Below are 25,068 nucleotides of genomic sequence, written 5' to 3' on the forward strand. Positions count from 1 at the left end.
GGGTCGCCACAATTTTCGCATCCTACCCTAATAGCATGGATCGTTTGATCCATTTTTGTCATTCTTCGGTCTAGGCTATCGAGTTTAGCTATTACTGCCGCCATGCCATCGTTCACCGAGTTTACTGTTCCACGACTCACTTCATTCCTCGGATTGTGGTATTCTCTAGAATGCTTAGAGAATTCTTCAATTAATTCCTTTATTTCCGGAGGTGGCTTTCGGGTGAGCGGGCCTTGTGAATCGAGTAGTTGCCTTGTGGTGACATTAACTCCATCATAAAAGATGGAGACCTCTTGTTGGTTATTAAGATCATGGTGTGGGCAATTTCTAAGTAGGCTCTTGTACCTTTCCCAAGCTTCATAAAGAGATTCTCCGGGTTGTTGCTCGAAGTTGGCAATGGCTTTCTTTAGCTTGGCTATCTTGGAAGGTGGGCAAAAATGGTCAATGAACTCTTCTTTCATCTTGGCCCATGTGGTGACCGATCCGGGAGGAAGTGATTTTAACCAATCTTTCGCAGCACCTTTAAACGTGACAGGGAGCATTCGAAGAAGCTGAGTCTCGCGTGGAACATTAGGCACGTTGAAGTAGTCGGCCACATCATTTACTTCGTCCAAGTGCTTGTAAGCGTCTTCATGATCTCTCCCGTAAAAAGGGATCTCCTTCAGTTGAGCGAGAATATGTCCCTTTAGCTCAAACGTAGCGGTTGCGGGAATTGCGGGTTGCACAAGTCCCGGTCCGGTGTCATCACGCATCCTTTTCTTCCACTCCCCCATGGGAACTTCATCGATGTTAGCCATAGTGATAGCTAACTCTTCTTCGGAATCGGTTTCATGCTCGGAAATATGCTCTTTTTCTTCCTCGGTCTCGTACTCGCTACCTTCGTGAATTGGTTCTTCAATTGTTAATGAGGCACTGGACGCTCCTGGTTTGCTGCCTTTCTTCTTGTTGAAAACGGATTTCAAGTTCTTGAGTGGTGAGTTCTTTGAAGTTGCGGTTTCTCCTATGGCTTTTCCCTTTCTTCTCTTTAGTGCGGATTCCGGGTCTTCCAAAGGTGGTACTAGAGGTGTGTCCGATCCTCGGGTCATGAAACAGCTGAAAAAAAAAACAAACAAAAGAAACGAAACGCGTAAAAGGAATAAAAACAAAATAAAGACTAAAACAGCGATGGACTCGCCGAGTCTGCTCGAGTGCACTCGGCGAGTTCAAGGCAAAAACAGAAAATAAAATTTTTTTTGTTATTCTAAAAACGAAATTTTTTTAAAACTAAATCTACTTACTGATTTGCTTTGTAAATAACTTTGTGTAAGATAAATCCCACACAAAGGATCGATTAAACTAGATTTTACTATTAATTTTAGAACCGTCCCCGGCAACGGCGCCAAAAACTTGATGTGCACAAAAATACCCACTAATTTTAATATTTATAACCTAACAAACTTAGACTATCTATGCACTTATAGGCAGTGTACCTAGTCAGATTACAGTATAGCTTAGGTAAGTCGGGTGTCGATCACAGGGAACGGTGGATTAATTTAATATATTTGATTATAGGTTACAGGTTACACGAAAAGAATAAATAAATATCAAACTAACAATTAATTAACTACTCTCGATAAACTAACAGGAAAGCAAATCTCTTCAGGTACTTTGGTTTAGATAAATTACACCTTAAAAAACATAGACAATTGCATACACAAATTCATTTATTCAATGTTCACCGATTCCTAAAATGATTAGATTCGTGTTCACTATAACTAATCCTTTAGCAAACAAGTCAATTCAAACAGTGATCAGTTGATTAAACTAACATGCTTCCTAGTGTTGAGTTCGTATCAAGCAAGACTTATAAATATAGTTAATCAATGTAGACATTTAATTAACCTCTTGTTGATGGTCATCAAACAAGGCTCACACATTAACTTACTTACTCTCAAATTAATCCTAGTTTCACATTCGTTATTTCTAGTCTTATAATCTCGATGGTCATCAAAAATCATAAGAGACAAGCAAATCAAGCGGATGTTCAAGCAACTCAATTCACTTAACAATTAACAGAAAATAATCATCATTAACACATGAGGATCTTTAAACAAGCTTGGCAAGATAAATTAAACACAAATAAACTATTTAATATAGCAATTAGTCTAATAATCAAAGCTTCATTCAATCATAAACACAAAGTAAAAGGTTTTTACACCCAAATCAGAAACTAAATACAGAAAAGTACCACAATGGAATGCTAAACATGGTCACGTAAGCAATCCATATGATAATCGACATGTATCCGCTCTCCAATCCTTCCGATCTCCGCTCTCGTTAGCTTAACGGCCTTCCGGCCGCCTTCTAGACCCTCAAAACGGCTTAACAGAAGTTATTTGTCGACTAAATTAGGTTAGAAGTTGCCCCACATCGATCTGTGGAATTATCTTTAAATATGCAAACCGAATCGTCGAGTCAAGTGGTGACTCGTCGAGTCCCTCTCACATTCCCCGTATTGCGATAACTCTCTGGAATCCCGAGTCATTATCTTCTCAATTCTTCGATTGGACTCGCCGAGTAGACGATCTGACTCGCCGAGTAGGTGCCTTTTTCAGTGTTTTTCTTCTTTATTCCATTCTCAATCTTCTAACTGTTTCTCCCGCTTCCTTTCGCTTCCGAGCTTCATCTTTGGACTGAAAAACATAATTTAACACTTTTAAGTACCTTTTGTCCATAATATGCGATAATTAAGTTAATAAATGAATACTTAATATGAACTAATTATGCACATATCAGTTGACATAAGTGTTGTAATTACAAGGCACAAAATTTTCTAGTTGTGACATTCCCTGCCCAATAGCCAAAACAGGAGCAACGGATGGATTGGGAGTTGGTGCAATAGACTTGTCCTTGAGGTTGCTCTCAGCAGTCCTTAGAAGCCTTTGGAGTTTGCTTAGGGTGACCTCTTCCTTGTTCGTGTGGTAGGTCATCCTAAATTGGTTGTAGCATGAGGGCAAGGAGTGAAGAACAATGTCGATAGCCAAATCTTCCCCAAAGTTGACATTCAACTTGCGAAGACGATCAACGTACCTTTGCATCCTTTGCAAGTGCACGGTTAGAGACTCTCCACTTCCTATTTTAGCAGTGATCATATTCGTTATGATCTCATAGCGCTCTTGCATCGCGCTTTGGTGATATCTCTCCATCAAGTCTAGATGCATCTCATAAGGATACATGTCCTCATAGGACTTTTGGAATTCGGAGTTCATTGTGGCTATCATGATGCAATGGACTTTCGTTGCATCACGTTCATGTGTCTCAAAGACAACCATTTCTTCAGGAGTAGCAGTTTCTGGATTGATTTTCTCGAGCTTCTCATCGAGAACATACTCTTTGTCCTCGTAACACGCGATCGTGCGAATGTATGTTATCCATTCGCTAAAGTTCGATCCATCGAAAGTCACTTTTTGACAAAGGCTCATTAGCGTGAATGAGCTAGCAGCAGCATTGTTTACATTAGACATCTACAAATAGAAAGGAACAAAGTTGATTAGAATTAAGTTCCTAATTAACACCCAAAATGAAAATTTAGGGCTAGGACCCAACAACATTATTTACACATTAGAAAAGGGATGCCGTAATCCAACATGCAAATAATTTGGAGGTAAGTGAATGATGATTCACTAATTCTTCACCATGAAAAACATAAGCTCAAGTTTTAAATGTATTGAGAATTCCTAGTTTTCTTTGAGATTCATTGAACCTTTCAATGACATCTTTAAATCTCGATATGCCCCTCTAGTTTGTGACTGGGATACCGAGGATCACAAAGCGGGTGTGAATAACCATGCAAATCTACATGGTGCCTTCTTTGTTACAATCACCTATTCGATGTGCCGGTAAACCACACACGCTCCACCGAACTATGACAAACAAAGAATCACCCTTTTCCACCTTTGCTTAGAACCAATTAGTTTGTCGGTTAACCACACACGCTCCACTAACTTCTTAGCAAGTGTGCAAAGTGTAATTTCATGGGATTGCATCAATTCACTTTTCCTAAAGTAACTAAGATTGGGAATTTTATGAAACACGTTTAGTTACTTTATATATATTCAGTTTGAAATTTAAATTATTCAAATTAAAGTTTTAGTCACAAAACTTAAATTTCAACACTTGAGGACAAGTTTTAAACTTTTCAAAACCATAAGGATCAAATAGCAAATAATGCAAATCAACTAATTAGATTATCTCAATTTGATCTTATTCAATATTACTTGCAAGACAATTCACCTATTCAATTCAAATAATCAATTATTATCATATAAGGAAATTATTATTGAACTAATTGGTAATTATCTTTTGTTTGGTCAAGAATATACTCATATATTTGATTAAAATCGGATTTTAATGACCCAAAACAATTAAGGCAAGTATCCTCAAGTAAAACATCAAGAAATCTCGAAACTACCTCCTTCTGACGCTCAAACTCGCCGAGTTCCCACTATGGACTCGCCGAGTTGGAGCTACTCACCAAATCCACAGTGGAACTCGCCGAGTTCATCAGGCAGAATCACAAAAATCAAAATTTTCAAGCAACAAGCAATCAACCAATGCATCAATTCAATAGAAATCAATCAAAGCTCTGATACCACTGATGGGTTTGAGCCATAAGAACTTTCCTATGTGCACATGCAAACCCTAATTGCTTGGATCTAGGTTTCTCTAATTGAACATGAATTGTATCCAAGACTTACAATTCTAGATTTAATGAAAAAAATTGAGTCTAATCATATGAAATCGGATCTAGAACAATACCTTGGATTACTTGCTTGATACTTCTTCTTCTTGGAGCTTAGAGTCACAATTTTCACTCCTCTAATGGCTTACAAACACAAACTAGCAAGAGAATGATCTTGAGAGAGAGAGAGAGAGAGAGAGATAGGAGGGTGAGAAATCGGCTCTAGGGTTCCTTGCCTTGCATGAGTGCCGATTTCCCTCACCCTAGGGATCTATGTATACTATGAGCTACTAGGGTTTCACCTTTAACCCTAATTGAATAACTTAGGCCCTAAGCAATCCAAGATCCTCCAAGATATTAGGCTTGGACGATTTTATGGTCTCCTAACCCTAAAATCCGTCCACCCTTACATCTATAAGGATACATAGCCCAAAACACAACTATCACACATTTGACAGTTTATGCCCCTTTATTCAATTAATCTCTTTAAGTCACCAAATTAATTCTCAATTAATATATGACTTATATTAATCAAATAACATTATTATTCTTTTAATATATTATTCTCATAATATATTAACAATAATATCTCTTCTCTCTTAACAAATCATCCTGTCAAGTTGCTATGGTGAAGGCAACCCAAAAGGACCATGCATAACCGGGTCAAGTACTTAGCAAGTATAGTTATAGCCTTAGACACTAATCCAACAATAGCATCCCAGCACAATAAGCATATCAAATAATGGCAACCAGATAATTATCACAAAGACAATCATCTCAAAGATAATCACCTACTGGTGGGCCGACATTGGTGCCTTAGACCCACCCTTACTGGAAGGTAACTGACCTCACACTGCTAAAGTCCCATAGACACAACCCCACACTGCTGAAGTTCCACTGACTCAACCCCAGCTGCTGGATGACAGATTCCCGAACCGTCAACACCAAAATAACACCCAATTAATAATTGGGTTCCACTACATAATCGTAATTACATACTTTGGGTAATTACTACATTACCCCCTGCTTGGCTTTATTCAAGCTCAAGGCCCAACCATAGGCCCTAAGTCAAACTAGGAATCAAGGCCCAACACATGACCAAATTTTCCAAATTGGGACCAACCTTTAAAAGGTCTTACCCTAAGGCCCAACCATTAATTCCAGTCCAAACAATTGGCATTTTAATGGGCCAATGTCACTTAATCATCTAGGCCCAACTATGGCCCAAGTGAAATTAGGGCTTCACATAAAATGATGATTAGGGTTAAGTGTTTCTCACTTAACCCATTAAGGACTTAATCCACTACGGACTTAATCCACTAAGTCCAATATTGCTTAGATTAATTTTTGCCAATGATCATTATTTAATATCTCCAGTTATTAAATAATTCCCGTGTGTCCCGATTAATTCCCCAAATTAAGGTTTTATTGGCATTAGGGTTTTCCAACTCAAATACTAGCCCATTATTAATTTGTTGGGCTTTTAGGTCAATTAGGCTTTATTGGGCCTATTAGGCCCACTAGAATATTCTTAAGCCCATTAGGGTTTGCATTGGGTCAATTTGAATCCATTAGACCCATTAGGGTTTCAAGCACCCCAAACGAATCAATCACAACGAGGCAAAGCACACTGCCGCTCGACACGGCGGCTGGTGGTGGTTTTCATTTCTTTTATTATTCCATTTTTTTTACATTTTACAAATCAAAATAAACACACTAAAAAGGTAAACACACACGCAGCCACCCTTGTGATGGCCAGTGGTGATAGATAGTGGCAGCCACAACCTCACGGTGGTGGTGGCTTTTCCCGGCCAAATAAACATCCAACACCGATTCATTGCAATAAAAACACACATATGATCTGGTGTGCACAATGATCCCAGCCACCCACCTGGCGGCGCAAGGTGGCTACAACAACATGAAAATGACGGCAATAGAAGTGGTCTTTGTGACAACAGCCACCACCTCACGGTGGTGGTGAGTTTCTTGAGTCTTTGTCCACCAACACACATCCATACGAACGCGTACTCGTTAAGCTCACTCCGAAATGTATCCCGATCTCAACCACTCGAACCCGCATGAAACACGATCATGGCAGTCCTTTGGAGCAATAAACGGTGACTGGAGCAACATGAGAGTTGCACAGGCGGCGGCGGCTAACGGGAAAGCAAAGAAAGATGGTGGCGGAGAGGAGATGTGACTGAGGCGGGTCGCAACCTCAACTGGCGAACGGAAACAGCAGCACGTCGCGATTCTCCATTCGCCCACTGCCCCGACAGCACAGCGGTTGACTTCGGTGGGTCACGACCTCAACAACGTCGGCAGTCCTGTGGTCGATGGCAGCCCTTTCGTTGATCGGAAACTGGGGTGGTGGTGTGCCGATGAAGGAGGCATAAGGATGGAGAGAAGTGGCGACTGTAAACAGGAGGTATAAGGGGTGACGGATGGAGGGTCTTTTCTTAGGGTTATGGTTTCATAACCCTTTATACCCGATCCCACTTATAAGTTTTCCATAATGCCAAAATAGGTCCCTCCCATCCGAGTTCCTTTCAATATTAGGCCATAATTTACAAAGCAGCCCCCAAGTATCTGAAATCCTTTCACAATCAGTCCATAAGTTACCATTTGAACCCCATCATCTAAAACCTTTTACAAATTAGGTCCGAATGATCAAACTTCAGCCATGATAACATTTTTAGTCCCTCCTCCTCACATTCTTTTCAACTTAAGTTCCAATAATTACCACAGAGCCCCTGACTTCAAAATTCTTTATAACTAATCCGAAAATTATATTTTTAACCCCCGTTAAACTTTCAATTATTTATTTTAGGGCTACTATTCGTTCTTTACTTTATTTATTTATCTAATAAATAAACAGGGTGGTACATAAGGAACGCTGAAATCTGACTTATAACGAAGAAGTTACGGTCCGTTGAAATTTTGCGACAAAACTGGCACGACGCTATGTATCATAAAAAATGAGTTTGCGATAAAATACTTTTTATCCTTAGTAATCTAAACGAAAATAGTAGTATATGTTAAATCGAGTTATGAATTTTTAACAGACGCTGTGTATCATAAAAAATGAGTTTGCGACAAAACCGGCACGTCCAAATCTCACTTCGTTTGAGGAAGTAATGATTTTTCTAAGATTTAGCATAGCAGTGCACAGCCTGAAAATCGAATTTTAGATCGGTCGATTTTTAGCCGAAACAACCTAAATGAGAATTGGATATCTTATTAATAGGAGGTCAACGCTATAAAAACAGACGAAAACGGACGTCGAATGACAAAGTTATGAATTTTTAACAGACTTTATCTGTCTAAGCATGTTAAAATATATATTTAAAAATAAATTCAAATTTAGCCAAAAAAAAGTCTAAACAAAAGTTGTAGATCTTGTTAGTACCTATGAGTGGATATAGAGAACGTAAAAAACGGAGCTCATATGCGAAAGTTATGAATTTTTTAAGAATTGATGTTTTATCTGTGTCATGTGCCACATGTCAGCACAAGGCGAAGCCTTCGTGCCTACGCAAGGTCAGGACGTGAATGTAAAGTTCACAACATGAATCTCCCCTGGACAGCCTATAAATAGAGGCACAAATATCTCATTTTCTTCACACCTTTCTTATCATTTCTCTCCCAATACCCCCAAGCCCTCTCTTCCTTTCCCTAGCACTTCCTAAGTGTTAGAGGCGAAGTCTAGAGCACCAGAAGGCTCCGAGAAGAAGAGCTTTCGACTCAGAAGTTATGCCCTTGCAGAGCCCGACTCCTAGCTAAACTCCCTTATAAGTGAGTGATGCTTACCTTACTCTAAGTATAGCTTATGTTTAAGTTCATTATCGTTATTATGAACCTATAAACAATATATGTGCTGCGTATTATAAATTATACAAAGTGTTATTATAATTCATTTTAATTGCTCGCGGTATGAGGAGTCTGGTTTGAAGGGCCAAATAGGGTTGTTGGATTACAGAACAGCTGAAATGCCAAAGTGGTCCTGCCCTCCGGTGTTTCATGTTTGGCCCTTGTCTGTATATAGTAGTTGAAAAGTATTGTTTAACACTTATAAAACAATATAGTTCGTAAATCTAGACTAATAATTAGTCGCACTAATTGTTAGACTAAAATCTAGTGGTAATGATAGTAGGTTTGGTCGAAGGAAAATAAAATTGTTAGAAGCAAAGCGCCGCCCGAGTTTGGAGTCATCACTTTAACAAGTGAGTGCATAGTTGCTTTCATCTTACACATAGATATGAAATATTTAATATAAATGATATGTGTGAATATTATGTATGTTCTTGATATTTATGTTGGATGAACAAAATATACATGTTTTATTCAATTAAAATTGTATATGTATTCTATACCTATAATTATGATGAGTAAAGATGGGTAGATGATATAGATGATGAATAAATGATGAGAGGCCTCGATGTTTAACCTAATTTAGTCATCCAGATGAGTATAGATGACGACCACAGACTATTCTAGACAGTCTAGTAGAACGCTAGCAGGCTCGCAACCTATAGGTGTGTGAAGGACGTGTTCACTTGTGTACTCCATCCCCGTCATGGTTGTGTTACTAACATATATTGCTAAGGAATCCCCTAAGCAGTATTGTCTATCCTGATGATGATCCTTAGGATAGGTCGCTAATATTAGATACTTTAGGGACATGAATTGAGGATAACAGGAACGACTAATCGGGTTAAATGATTTGATGAAATTAATAAACTTAATTATTATGGGTTGAAAACCCTATGTGCCCACCAGGCTCCCAAGCCTAACCCACTCAGTTTCTTATATTACAGGCAGTGGCAAAAGAGCACAAGAGTGTTGATCTGATGAGAGATATATGGATTATAGGCCATTAGAATAATAGATATTGTAAGGCCTGTACTATTTCTGTTTATGCTTATGTATTGTATTGACAATGATATAACATCGTTTTTAATATAATTAAAATACATTTCTTTGGAAATGTTTTTATAATATCTTTATCATATTTATGGGAACAAATTCCACAACATATTTCTTCAAAAGGATACTCTGATATTCAAATAAAGCATAAACAAATCGGTTTTTTCTGGCGGTGATATTGGGGAAGTCACAGATTGGTATTAAATTAAGTAAAATTTTGTATTTGTAGAATAAGTTTGATTTGGAAAAGGTTAAATTGGATCCCAAGCATGCTCCGTTGTTACGAAGCATTGATGCGACTCTGGCAAAAATTTACAGAGGTCGAAATTTGTAGGATTTCCTAGACTTAAACTTCGAATGTTAAGCGATGATTGTAAGATAAGTGTCTGCTATATTTTGGACACAATCACTAGCTTATTTTAAGAACGATGCCTAAAATACTTTTATGTGCTAAATGATTTTTGTTATAGCTATAAAGATGCCTTATATGCTATTATTTGATCGGATCTATGGTCTATTGCCGACCGAATCTAGAAACTTTATGTGTTGAGATTTCTAAACGTTCGACTACAATATTAGAACTACCATGTAACTTTTCGGAGTAATAAGGAGGATTTAAATGCCTATCAAAAATAAATATCTAAATTCTTCTAATTTGGTTTATAGATCGACATGGCAAGAATCCGAAGCGAATTCAGAAAAGCTAATGGAAATTCTAATGCTAATTAGTGGCCTGTAATTGAGAGTTCACTAGAGGTAGCAGCTGCACCCGAACCAATCGCAATCTCAGGAGTACAAGCAATGATTCAAAAGATGTTGGATCGTCATATAGAAGAAACAAGGCATCTACTTCAATGGGTATTAACCTACTATGCCTATTGAACAGCCTGAACTGAACATTGAAGAGTTAGAAGAAAGGAATTACTTTAGAATCGTTAGTCAAGCTGAATCACCAGTGGTTCGAAGAAATAACCAAGATGAAGGGATTGAAAGGAATAGATGCAAGTATAAAGACTTCACGACTTGCAAACCATGAACTTTTACCGGGAAAGAAGATCTAAGTGGACTTATGGACTGGATCTCTGAAATGGAGCTACCTTTCATAACTTGTGGTTGCAAGGGCAAGCTAGAACCCACTTATGCAGTGCGTTAGTTTAAAGGTGGTGTTGTTCGCTGGTGGAACTCTTTGGGGAAAACCATAAACCCCAATGATCCACTAGAACTTTAAACGCAAGTTCTGCTTAGCCCAAAACATGCTAGAACTAGAGAATCAGTTTCTGACGTTGAAGAAGCGAAACATGTCCATTGACGAGTTTACCAATGCCTTCACGGAAAAGATGAAGTTTGCTTTGAGCATCGTCCCTGACGAGCTAACAAAAATCGACAAGTATATGAAAGGACTACCATGGGAGTATGATGTGCGATTACACTAGACTCCTACTCTTGAGGCGACCATATGGGCTGCTAAGTCTGTTGAAGAAATGATCAAGAGTAGAGCCGCCAACAAGGTTGAAGTTGGAGAGAAGATGAAATTTAAGGGATCTTCAAGGTACAATAAGAAAAGAAAATTCTCAAAGTTTAGTTCTAAAAAGTTTGGAGGAGGAGGAGGTGAAGCAAGATGGTGTGATAAGTGCAAAAATAAACACTTTTGAAAATGTGGCGAGGAGGTGACCTGTTTCAAGTGTGGAATGTGTGGGCATTACGCCAATGAGTGTACATTCTACAAGAAGGTGTGTTTTGGATGTAATGAAAAAGGTCATATTTCTAGGGACAACCCGAAGAAGAAAGAGGCAGCAAGGCCTAATGTTCCGCTGAGGCCAAAGGCAAGAGCATTCCAAATGACCTTGGAAGCAGCAAGGGATGAAGCCGATGTCGCTTCAGGTACCTGTAACATTCCATTTGAAATTAAATAATTAAATAATAAACCCTGAACCCCAAGATGTAAATTTATATTTTATATTATTTTATTGTAACCCTAAATCGTTAATAAATTAGTAGGGCGTTGTGTTCGGGAGTTAAAGGATATAATTTGGAATTTTGGTGGTTAAAAGTGTAATTTCCGTATTGATTTTGTAAAGATTTCTGAAGGCAGGGGGTTTTGGTAAGTATGGGGGTTAAGTGGAAAAAGATTTGGTGGTGGATGGCCGAACTTGGCAAAATGGTTACATGTTTGAATGGGTGTCAAGGGATTCAACCTGATACCTTTCCTTCCCGTTTGAAGATGCATCACTGAACACTAAACCTAATTCGTCTTCTCTCTAGCCGCCACCATTATAGAGCCTCTCAGTCGCCTTGTTGAGATCAATCGCCTGCCTCATCGCCATCGAAACGCCACGACCATAACCCTGTTTCCAGACGCCGTGAACGATGAAGAGGATCACGTAGGTCTCCGGAACTACGAGATGTGGCCGCTGCTGTCATCCATCGACGAGGACGCAACCCCCTGGTTCGCTGCTACAACCATCCTTCTCCTCCGTATTTTTTTGTCGCTGCATTGTCTCCGCCATCGCTATTCCGAGCAGCGGTCGCGGTTGACGCCTCTTTCCTCTAACTGCCATGCGCCACCACAAGGGTGGCTGTGATTGGGTGTGTTTTCTATGCACAGCTCGTGTCTTTGTGTGTGTGTGTGTGAGCGTTTTTTCAGTTGGTCGGAAACTGTAAGGGAAACACCATGGCGGCTGACCATGGTGGTTGCCACCTTGTACCACCACTCTGCCACAACCAGTCGTCATTTGGTGGTGGCTATGTGTGTATATTTTGGTGCCGATGTGTGTGTTTAATAGAATGAGATTGTTTAAGCATTTATTGGCGGAAAAATTGAAGGAAAACCACCACCACCGCCATGAGGTGGTGGTTGCCGACATGAACCGCAGTTGACCACCACTGCCCGAGGTGGTAGTAGGTGGTGCAAGACTTATTTAACATTAATTAACCTGAAAATTTAACCATTGGACTAATTGTCTTGTGATTGGGTTGGAAACCCTAATTAGGGTTTAGAAAACCCTAATTTTGGAGATGTTAAGTTTTGGATTTGTCGGGACCTGCGTTTGGACCAGTGGATTGAATTTATGACTTATGACCAATTACATTGTATATTTGGCCTAGTGGAGTGATGAACTTAATGGATTAAGTCCTTAATGGGTTAAGTAAGAGCACTTAACCCTAATCGTCATTTTATGTGAAAACCCTAATTGTGCTGGGTTTTGAGTTGGGATTTTCTATTGGGCTTAGATGTTTGAATTCTTGATGGGCCATCTAAGAACAAGTATATGGCCTATGGTATTTTGATAGGCTTTAAGGTAAGGCCTATGTGAGGGGTTTAGGCCCAATTTGGAAAATTGGGCCATATTTTGGGCCTTGGTTGATTATTTGGCTTTTGGCCCTTTAGAGTGTGAGTTTGGGACTTGGTTTTAGACCAAGATAGGTTAGGGGTAAAATGGTCCTTTTACCCCAAGTGTGGATTTATGTTTATGTATTGAAACCCAAATGGTTGATTGGGTGTTGTTTTGATGTTGACAGTTCAGGGATTTACCAACCAGCAGCTAGTGTTTTACCCATGCAACTTCAGCAGTGTGAGGTGAGTCTCCTCACCATACCAATGGATTGAAGGCACCATGGCTGGCCCATTTATTTAGTTGCGGTGGTTATTCTGAATGCACTATCGATACATTATGTATTTATGTGAAGACCATGTGGGGGTTCCCATGGAGTTTGTTAAGACCATGTGGGGGTTCCCATGGCAATTAGTTATATGTAGTATTCTAGTTTTCTTCGTGACTCTTGCATGTAGTGGTTATTTGTGAATGTTCTGTCAACATGTTATGTATGTGTGCGAAGACCATGTAGGGGTTCCCATGGCAGTTAGTTAAGACCATGTGGGGGTTCTCATGGCAATTAGTTATATGTAGTATGCTAATTGTCTTCGTGACTCTTGCATGTAGTGGTTATTTGCGAATGTTCTATCAACATGTTATGTATGTGTGCGAACACCATGTGGGGGTTCCCGTGGTAGATAGTTAAGACCATGTGGGGGTTCCCATGGCAATTACTTTATTTAGTTGTAGTGTTTATTGCAATTGTGCTATCAATGTGTTTTGTATATATATATGAAGACCATGTGAGGGTTCCCATGGCAGTTAGTTAAGACCATGTGGGGGTTCTCATGGCAGTTAGTTAAGACCATGTGGGGGTTCCCATGGTAGTTAGTTCAGACCATGTGGGGGTTACCATGGCAGTTACTTAAGACCATGTGGGGGGTTCCCATAGCAGTGGGCTAAGACCATGTAGGGGTTCCCATGGTACCCAGAGTAAGACCTTGGAAGGTTTCCATGGCATCCTTATATGTTTGTATGTGTGGCTTATGTAGCTTATGTGGATTTATGTGGACTACGTTATGGGGAACTCACTAAGCTTCGTGCTTAGAATTTTGTTTATGGTTTCAGGTATCACTGGTTTAGAAAGGAAGGGCCTGACTTGATCGCAGCGCACACACCCGTGTTTTCAGCATTATGTGATTTTGGGATGTAACTCTGATAAATGTTTTAGTTAAGAAATGTTTTGAATGGTTGGATTAAGTATCATCTGTCTTTAACTATAATGAAAAATGAAAGTTTTACCCTTGATTTTTGGGTCGTTACAAGTTGGTATCAGAGCCTTGGTTTGATGGATTCGGACATACTCTTGGGTGTGCCTGAACTTGAATTGAGGGTTGAAATTTTTATATAAAAAATTTAATTAAAAGGGAATTCCTAATTAAGAAAGGGGTGTGATGATTGCAATCGGTCAGGCTCAAGTAAGTGGTTCCCAAAATACCATACATGTTTTTTATGATTATATGATATGATTCAGATGCTAGATTAGAGCTAAGGATCTAGGAGAGATGCCTTTGTATGCTTAAATAATCTTGTAGATTTGAATGCTAGAACTGATCCGCCAATGGTAGGGTGGCCTACTTAGGTTATGTCTAATTTTAGGAGCCCTAGAATTGCTTTCTAGTGGAGATTCCTGATAAGAGGAGGGAATGGCTTGATTGGAGTATGTTGGTTAGTTTTTCCATTGTCCGAAAGATGCTTGCTTTGTGCTTTATAGGACTCTTAGAAATGTGAGTTAGCTACTAAGTGGATATGCTAAGTCACATGTGGAGCAAGCTGGATAATCTCAGAGTGATAGACTTGACCCTATTGCGCAACTCTCGTTTGAGTCCAACCGTTCTAGGATTGCGTCTTTTACTCGAAGAATTATCTAATCTTTGTTGCATGTGGCTATATTCATGAGGTAGCTAGTTGATATTAATGGGAATCTTTCAGTAGCTGATGATTGGGTGGGTTTGGGAACCTAGGAAAGCCTAGTATGAGATTAGTGTGGAGAGCAGTAGTAGTGAAAGGGACTTGGTGAAGTCAAGGAAATCCTTGAGGAAAGTACAGATAGATGTGGAAGGTAGTATGGGCCCGTACTACTGAAATCAGAGGATCCGTACTCGAGTCAAGGGGCGATGAGATAAAACCGGAGAACTTGTAGTGTGTTTGCCCCTCGATTTATGATGAGTATTCTGATGATTATAATTGGTATATTTTCGAGTATGGTGACACTATGGGGTATACCAGATGGCTGTTCTGGTGCCAGCGAGGGATCAGGCACGGACTTTGGAGATGGGCAGTGAAACATCCCAAAAATACAAGCAAAATATTTTGTTTTCAAAATCATTTATCAAACATAAATATCATTGCCATAGTGTAAACCATAAAACATGTATCTCGAAAGCTCATAAAATCTGACAAATATATAACAGACTCATAACATATAGCAGAGTAAACTCCCAGGCTAATCAACTGTGGTGTGTGCCATAATTGAAACTGTAAGCACGAAGCTTAGTGAGCTCCACCAAACTACCATTTACCAAAAAAAGTACATATAACAAATAACATAACTCTGGGACTCTTCCCAACTACATCGGGACGAATCCCGACATCGGCTTACCCGGAATCGGACTCCTATCCGGCATCGGGCTCACCCCGACATCCGACCACATTGAGCATCGGGCTTGGCCTGGCATCGGGCTTACCCCGGCACATACTAAACATAATATATATTATAAACACATAACATAATCACGTAAAATGCATCAGGCTTGCCCCGACATCGGACCGAAGTCCAGAACATGTAACACATAAACTAGCATATATCGGGCATGCCACGAATACATAATACATGGCATAATGAATAACATACATCAGGCTTGCTCCAGCATCGGGCTTACCCCGGAACACATAACATATAGCATAATCACATATACTGCATCGGGCTTGCCCGACATCAGACCGGAGTTCAGAACATATAACACATAACACATAATCATGCATGAATCATAAAGACATCAAGCGTACATAACTACTTCTCGGGACCGCCCCGGCATCAGACCGAATCCAGAAACATATAAACTGCATCGAGCTAACCCCGACATCAGGCTTATCCCGGCATACACTACTACTTAAACGGGCCGACCTTGGTGCCTTAGACTCGTTCCTACTGGAGGAAAACTCACCTCATATGTCTGACTGTTGTAACTCTAGGTGAGGAATCCCTGCCTGCTGCTCCAGCGACTCTCCGGCTATAATTTTCCACAAGGATACTTAGTCAAAAACTGATAACTACTCTTAGGGTAAAATGACAATTTTACCCCTAGCTAAAGTCAACATCCTGATCAAAGTCAACTTCCTAGTCAAAGCCAACATCCAGTTAGCTCGAATCGTCAAGTTGGTCCGTCAACTCTCCGAGTCCCTAATCTTTCATCTGTCTCCAACCCGACTTTACTTGCCGAGTCTTTCAAGAGCTCGACGAGTTCTCCTTCAATCATAACATCGGGACAATCTTCAAATGACTCGCCGAGTTCCTCCTGGAACTCGTCAAGTTCATCTTCCTCATATGAGCTTGACTAGTCAGGGACTCATCGAGTTGTATGGACAACTCATTGGGTCCGTCTTCATGGGTTGGGATATTGCCTTGGACTCACCGAGTGTGTTCATGCACTCGCCGAGTTCCATGGTTTCCAGGTCCATAACAACATCTATTTCATTGAGTCCTTCTTCTGGACTCATCCAGATCCTTCTAAACTCAATGGAATCCATTCGAACCAGAAAAGGTTGGGGAACCAAACCTCCGACTTACCGAGTCCCAAGAACGACTCACCGAGTCGACTAATTTCCATGTCCATAACTCGATTTTTGTTGTACAAAACTCATCCAAAAGGTATATATAGGCTCCTAAGGTCGATGTAACACGTAAAGTCACAAAATTTACTTGCATGCATGTGACTTTTATGCTTAAAGGGCCAAAAATGGGGTTTATTACATGCATGGGATTCTCATGGCCATAAAGATGTTACCTTTATGCCATGAGGACCCTTTATGGTTCCAGATGTGAAGGTGTATTAACTTGGGACGTCCAAGTCCCATGAATCAAGCTTCTTGGCCCAAAACTCCATAAAATAACCATAAGGAGATCTAAGAAACCACAAGTCAAGTGTTAAGCTTTATTACCAGAAAGTGAAGAGAAGATGATGTTGTTCCTGGATCTACAACCTTCTGTTGAAGCCTTACTTCTTCCTCTTCTTCACACAAGCTCCAAATTTCACAAGATTACTCAAAATGGCACTAAATAGCTCAAAGATGCTCACAACTGCTTAGGGTTTAGAGGACAGGGCTTGGGGTGATGGAGGCTGGGGTGGAAACCTCATAATTTGTTTAAATAGGGTGAAAATCCTCCAATTTAGGGTTTCACTCAGGCAGCTCCTACTCGCCAAGTCGGTCCTCCGACTCGTCGAGTAGATCACTTAATCCCCCAACACGGATTCGTTCCTACTCGATGAGTTGGGCCTCCAACTCGCCGAGTCCAAGAGTAAAATATGAAGTTTGGCTTGAATTTAAATATGTACCTGAGACCGGGTGTTACAATTCTCCCCCACTTTTCTTAGACTTCGCCCTCGAAGTATGTTGTCTCTGAAAACAATTCAGGGTAGTGTTCCCTCATTTCCTCCTCGGGCTCCCACGTCCACTCCGAGCCCTTGCGGTGCTGCCACTGCACCTTCACTAACTCTACCCTCTTGTTCCTCAGCTCCTTCATCTTGCGATCTAAAATCGCCACGGGTCTCTCAATGGAGTTTAGGATATCATCAACCCGAATGTCCTCAAGGGGTATCACTTCCGAATCATCCATTAAGCACTTCCGCAATTGAGAAACATGGAACGTGCTGTGGATCTGGCTGAGCTTTGCTAGAAGATCTAATCGACACACAACCCGACCCACCCAGGCCAAAACCCTAAATGGACTAGTGAACCTGGTGCCCAGCTTTCTTTGCTTCCGAAACCGGGTAACACCCTTCCAGGATGACACTTTCAACAGGACCATATCGCCCACCTGAAACTCCAAGTCGGAACACCGCTTGTCGACATAACTCTTCTGCCAGCTCTGATCAGTCTGGAGCCTGCTCCGGACTTGCTGGATCCGCTCCGTGGTCTTGGGTACTACCTCTATACTCCCCATGACTCTCTGACGGACCTCACCCCAACAAATTGGGGTCCTACACTTCCTCCCGTAGAGCATCTCAAAGGGAGGTCGGTCTATATTGGAGTGGTAGCTATTGTTATACGAAAATTCCGCTAACGGAAGATACGTATCCCAGCTGCCACCAAAATCTAACACACATGCCCAAAGCATGTCCTCAAGAGTTTGAATCATCCTCTCGCTCTGTCCGTCTGACTGAGGGTGGAAAGTGGTGCTAAAATGGAGACGAGTACCCATCTCATCGTGAAACCGCTTCCAAAACCTGGAAGTAAACCGGACATCTCGGTCTGACACCACCGAGACAGGAACTCCATGATGTGCCACTACCTCTCACACATAAATCTTGGCCAACTTCTCGGTTGCGATGCTCTCCTGGATCGGTATAAAATGCGTGCTCTTGGTCAAGCGATCCACGATGATCCATATCAAATCAACCCCACGTGCGGTCCTAGGAAGCTTAGTAATGAAATCCATAGTGATGTCCCCCCATTTTCGTACGGGAATGTATAACGGCTGCATCTTGCCATGGGGCCTCTAGTACTCTTCCTTGACCTTCCTGCAGGTCAGGCATCTTTCCACATACCAAGCAACATCCTACTTCATGTACGGCCACTAGTAATCGGGTTGAAGATCTCTATACATCTTTGTCGCTCCTGGATGGATAGAGAACCGAGACTTGTGGGCCTCATCCATAAACACTTGCTGTACTTCGCCACGTTACGGTACCCAAACCCTCCCATGCAGGGTCAACAATCCTTGACTATCGTAATCAAACGAATCTACTTGGTCCACTATCCTCTCACACTTATGGTGCTCCTCCTTCAGGACCTCAATCTGCGCCTCTCTAATCTGCTCCAGTAGTGGAGTAATCACTGTCATCATCAAACAGATGTCTTAGATCAGAGTCTCTACCGCCTTACGGCTCAGGGCGTTGGCCACTACGTTGGCCTTCCCCGGGTGGTAAATGATCTCACAGTCGTAATCCTTTACCACATCTAACCACCAACGCCACCTCATGTTCAGGCTCGACTGATCTATGAGGTACCTCAAACTCTTGTGGTCCGTGTAGATAGTACACCGGACCCCATAGAGGTAATGCCACCAATTCATGAGGGCGAGCACCACCGCCCCCAGCTCTAAATCATGGGTCGGGTAGTTAGGCTTGTGAGGCTTCAACTGTCTTGAGGCAAAAGCTATCACATGCCCCCGCTGCATCAACACTGCTCCTATACTTGTGATCAAAGCGTCACAGTAGACTACAAAGTCATCTACTCCCTCTGGCAGGGTAACAATCGGCGCCTCACAGATTTGTTGCCTGAGCGTCTCAAAGGCTGTCTGCTGCTCTGGACCCCAACGATACACTACTGACTTCTTGGTCAGTCGAGTCAGCGAAACTGCTATCTTGGAGAAACCCTGCCAACCCAGCAAGCTCCGAATCTCGAATGGAGACTTCGGGACCTCCCACTGCATCACAGCCTCTATCTTGGCTGGATCGACTAATATACCCTTCTGGTTGACGAGGTGTCCCAGAAACTGCACCTCGCGCAACGAGGACTCGCACTTGGAGAAATTTGCGAAAAGTCTCTCCCTCCTCAAGGTCTGCAGCACCTCTCTCAGGTGCTCCCCATGTTGCTCCTGAGTCATGGAATAAACCAAGATGTCGTCAATGAATACTATCACAGACGATCTAGCATTGGTCTGTATACGCGGTTTATGAGGTCCATGAACACGGCTGGAGCGTTGGTGAGCCCAAATGGAATCACCATAAACTCATAATGACCATAGCGGATCCTAAAAGCGGTCTTCTACACATCATCATCTTTGACCCGCATCTAATGATATCCTAACCGTAAATCAATCTTCGAAAACCAAGATGCTCCCTGAAGTTGGTCGAACAAGTCATCTATCCTCGGGAGTGGTTAACGGTTCTTTACCGTTACTTTATTCAGCTCCCAGTAATCTATGCACATACGGTGCAGCCTATCCTTCTTCTTCACAAACAGGATCGGGGCTCCCCATGGCGAACTGCTCGGCCTGATAAAACCCTTGTCTAGTAGGTCTTGCATCTGCATAGACAATTCATGCATCTAGGGAGGAGCCAACCGATATGGTGCCTTGGCTATCGGAGCCGCACCAGGAACCAGGTTAACCCAGAACTCAACATGAAGAGAAGATGATGTTGTTCTTGGATCTTCAACCTTCTCCTGAAGCCTTACTTCTTCCTCTTCTTCACACAAGCTCCAAATTACACAAGATTACTCCAAATGGCACTAAATAGCTCAAAGATGCTCTCAACTGCTTAGGGTTTTAAGGATAGGGCTTGGGCGTGATAGAGGTTGGGGTGGAAGCCTCATAAGTTGTTTAAATAGGGTGCAAATCCTCCAATTTAGGGTTTCACTAAGATAGCTCCTACTCGCGAAGTCAGTCCTTCGACTCGTCGAGTAGATCACGAAATCCCCCGAAACGGAGTCAATCCTACTCGAAGAGTTGGGCCTCCAACTCGCCGAGTCCAAGAGTAAAATATAAAGTTTGTCTTGAATTTAAATGCGTACCTCAGACTGGGTGTTATAGGCATCTCGATGATCAAATGAGGTTTATTCCATATGAGATTTCGTGCACTACTGTAATCTTTGGTGCAGTCAGGGAGGGCAGTTTGGAGATTCTTGATGACAGTCTGAGCGCATTCCGCACTGAGATGGCGGTCATGATAGGGACGCTTACGTTGACATTTCGAGAATTCAGAGCTTGTGGAGCTCCAAATTATCATGGGGCTAGGGACCCATTACTAGCAGCAGGTGGTTGGCAGATGTCACCAATGCTTTTCGGACCAGCCGTTATCCTGGGAGGGCGAGACAAGTCCCGAATTACTTCCTGCCTCCTGAAGGACAGGGCACGTGATTGGCGGGAAGAGGTTGGTAGTCAGTTGGGTGATGATGCGGTTGATGCTATCTCATGGGTTGACTTTTCGAACAGATTTCGGGCGGAGTTTGCCCCGGAGATTGAGGCACAGCTGTTGGCGCAAGAGTTTTTGGATCTCCCTCAGACTACTGAGAATGTGGCAGAGATAACTACCAAGCTTCAGGAGACGGCTTATTTGGTACCGTAGTATGCAACAGATGAGGAAATGAAGACGGTAAGGTATCATGATATACTGTGGAATGATATCAAGGAGTTACTGAGTATCTCGGGGTGCGAGACCCTGAATGATATGATTTCTAGAGCCCGAGAGTCGGAGTGTAACACCCTGAATTCAAAAGACCTAGAAAGGAAAGAAAACCTCAAGATGAGGAAGTGACTTGTCAAGTAGATGGGTGACTCAACGAATATGAGCGCGAATTTGGTCACGGGATAAGTGACCTACTCGACGAGTCAGAAGACTGACTCGACGAGTTGTCCAGGTTTTAGCAAAACCCTAAATCGGGAGTTGGTGCCCTATTTAAGCATCTTATTCTCATTCTATTAGCCTCATTTGTAGCCTCCATTGTCCAGAACCTGTCCCACAAAACCCTAGTGTTCTCTTTGAGTGTGTTATCCTTATTGAAGGATTTAGAGTGTTCTTGAAGTCTAGAAGAAGAAGAAGGAGGTTGAAGGTCCAAACAAAAGGTTGTAGATCCAAGAAGTTTGCTTCATCATCTTTATTTTCTGGTAATAAAGTTCTCACCTTGGCTTCTAGTTTGATAGATCTCTTTATGCCACATTTTATGGAGTTTACGGTCCAAGAAGGATGTCTCGTGGGATTTGGACATCCCCAAGCTAGATCCTTCCAGAGTTAGAGGTGTTCAGAGTAGTAGAGGCATAAAGGTGTAAGCTTTATGCCATTATACCTCTCCATGCAAAGTTTAAGGAGTTGTTTTGGCCTTTTGAGCAAAAAGTGGCATGCATAGGTGCAAAGGTAGTGGCTTTGTGTGATATCACGACCCTAGGATGCCCGATCTGGGTCTTGGATGCCTTAAGCTAGTTGGAAATCGTTTGAATAGTGTTGGACATAGAGAGACTCGCCGAGTCAATTATGGGACTCAGCTAGTCAGACTAGTTCTTTCCCCAAAACCCTTCTGTTAAGGGTATGAGTGAGCTTGGAAAGGGAATCAGTCGGCCCGAGTCCATAGTGTTCATGAAGTTCATCATACTCGACGAGTTCAAGGAAGAACTCGGCGAGTCTAAGGCAATCTCCTTAGTTATGAAGACGGACTCGATGAGTTGTTCATACAACTCGGCGAGTCATAGACTAGACACATTCATATGTGGATGATGAACTCGACGAGTTCAAGGATGAAGTCGGCGAGTCGGTTGGAGGTGGTCCCGATAGTATGGTTGAAGGAGAACCCGTCGAGTTCTTGCCAAACTCGACGAGTTGAGTCGAGGGTTGTTTTGGGATTGGAGGAGTATAGAATCAACGATTTGGTAGACCAACTCGGCGAGTCAGGTCAACTGGATGTTGACTTTGACCAAGTTTGGCCAGGATTGACTTTTGGATTATTATGGTCTAAATGTTGTTTTGGGTAGTGATAGTTCGGGAAGCCGAAGGGTCAGTAGTTCAGAAGTGTCGGTTAGCAGTCAAAAGTGTTCATTGAATCTTCGGCAGTGTGAGGTGAGTCTCCTCACTGTTTGTATGGGTCTACGACCACAATGCCGGCTCATTTAGTTTATGTATGATAGGAAGACCCAGGGGTTAGCCCTAGGCATTATGCATGAAAGACTAGGAGACGGCTCCTGACACATAATATTTTATTATGTATGGCAGGAAGACCGAGGGTTAGCCCTAGGCAATATGTATGAAAGACTAGGAGGTGGCTCCTTGCGCATTATATGCTATTATGTATAAGGAGGTGGCTCTTGGCGCATTATATGCTATTATGTATAAGGAGGTGGCTCCTGGCATACTATATGTTGAGTAGCCTAGTAGAGTAGTATGTATAGTTGTCTTTGTGATGCTTGCATGGAAGACCAGGGGGTGGCCCTTGGCACTTGTCTGTAAGACCCAGGGAGTGGCCCCAGGCTTGGCAAGGAAGACCACGTGCGGCCCCTGACATAACAGCAAGACTATGTTTGGCACATAGCACCTTAGTTGATTATGGATATGTTTGTTATGTATGGCTAAGGGTTACATATGACATGTATGGATTGGTTGATATGTATGGTATGTGATATCTGGGGAACTCACTAAGCTTCGTGCTAACGGTTTTCAGTTTTGGTTTCACGTACTTCCGATAACGGAAAAAAGAGCTCGGGATGATCCCATGGCACAAACCAAGAAGTTTAGCCTGGTATGTATACTCTAATAAAATGAATAAGTGTTTTGGGGAAAAATACTATGATTTTTCATATAACCCTTTCTAGTATGTTTGAAATGATCTAATTCTATGGTTTAGTAATGTTTTTAAAAGAAATTTTTGGTCTTGAATTTTGGGATGTTACAGGGAGATTGATTTGGCACACATTGGGAAGAGGGGACCAGATCAGGTGCATATATTGGAGGGTCCCGGGAAGAGACCCACGATTTCGGATAAGCTTTTGAGAGGCTAGCAGTGTCGCACTCACGGGAAACTACATGATGGGGTTTTTCGTTCCAAGGGTTTGGGTAAGTGTATCTCTGGTTTTGTTTCCCTGCTTGTGTTTGGGTTATATCTTCAAGTGATGTCATATGCCGTTTGCATGCCGTGAATTATTAGTGGTTAGAAAAAGGTCATTTCCTTACTTGCGGTTTGAGAGTGTTCAGTATTATCTTGGTATGTGGTCAAGATCGGTTCAGGGATATTATGTGGAAGGTCTGGTTATTCAACATCGACAGGATTTGGTGGTTTTAGTAACCATCATGATTGGCTGATGAAAGCGCCAAGGGAAGTGGCTTGTGGTTGGGGTATTGGTTGGAGCATCTATCTTTTGGTCTTCATGATTTGAGTGTGGAATCATTTCAAGCATCAGGGGTATCAGTTTCGTTGGGATTTGGGAAGTGTTCATCTGGTCTTTAGAAGTTGTGTGGTATTTGGCTAGTGATGGAGCACTAGTTGGTAAGCGACAGTTGTCATCGGTTCGATCATTTTAAGGTAAGAAGGATTGGGAATCCTTCAATTCTTGTGTGCTTTGAGAATTTAGTCGATTGAAAGTGAGGGATAATCGTCCCAGGATTCAGAAGCAGGGGCGGCTTTGAAACTGGGTGTAACATACACGTTCACTTATCGAGTTATGTAATTTTAAAATTGAATAATATAATGAATATTATATGACTTTGAGCGTTGAGTTCTAGCATGATACTTTTTACTAGAATTGAAGTAAAACTATGTTTAAAATCGCTCAGAAAGTGATGGGAAATTTTATGAGATTCCATTCAAATGTCAGCTATTGAAATTAACGAAAATATAAAGTTGGAAATAAGTAAAATTATATTATTGAAAGTTGTAAAGAATCTTGTTAGAAACATTTAGGCGAAAACCTCAGCGAAATCCGAGTTACAACAAAGAAGTTATGACATATTGAAGTTTCACGACAGAACCGGCCCGACGTCGTATGATGTAAAAAGTGAGTTTTCGATAAACTACTTTTTAGCCTATATGATCTAAATGAAAGTTGTAGTATTTGTTAAACCAAGAACTTTCATAAAAAGAACGTCAAAATCTGACTTCGTATGAGGAAGTTATGATTTTTCTAAGCTTCGGTATAGCAGTATACAACTAAAAACTCGAAATAAAGATCGAGTGAGTTTTAGCCGAGACAACCTAAACGAGAATCGAAGGTATCATCGATAGTAGTACAACGTTAAAAGACAGAAGAAAACGGACGTCAGATGAAGAAGTTATGAATTTTTTATGTACAATTTTCCTGTCCCGGCCTGTTAAAAATATAACAATAAAAATGAAGTCAAAAGT

Source organism: Lactuca sativa, chromosome 8 (assembly GCF_002870075.4).
Source record: "Lactuca sativa cultivar Salinas chromosome 8, Lsat_Salinas_v11, whole genome shotgun sequence".
NCBI lineage: Eukaryota > Viridiplantae > Streptophyta > Magnoliopsida > Asterales > Asteraceae > Lactuca > Lactuca sativa.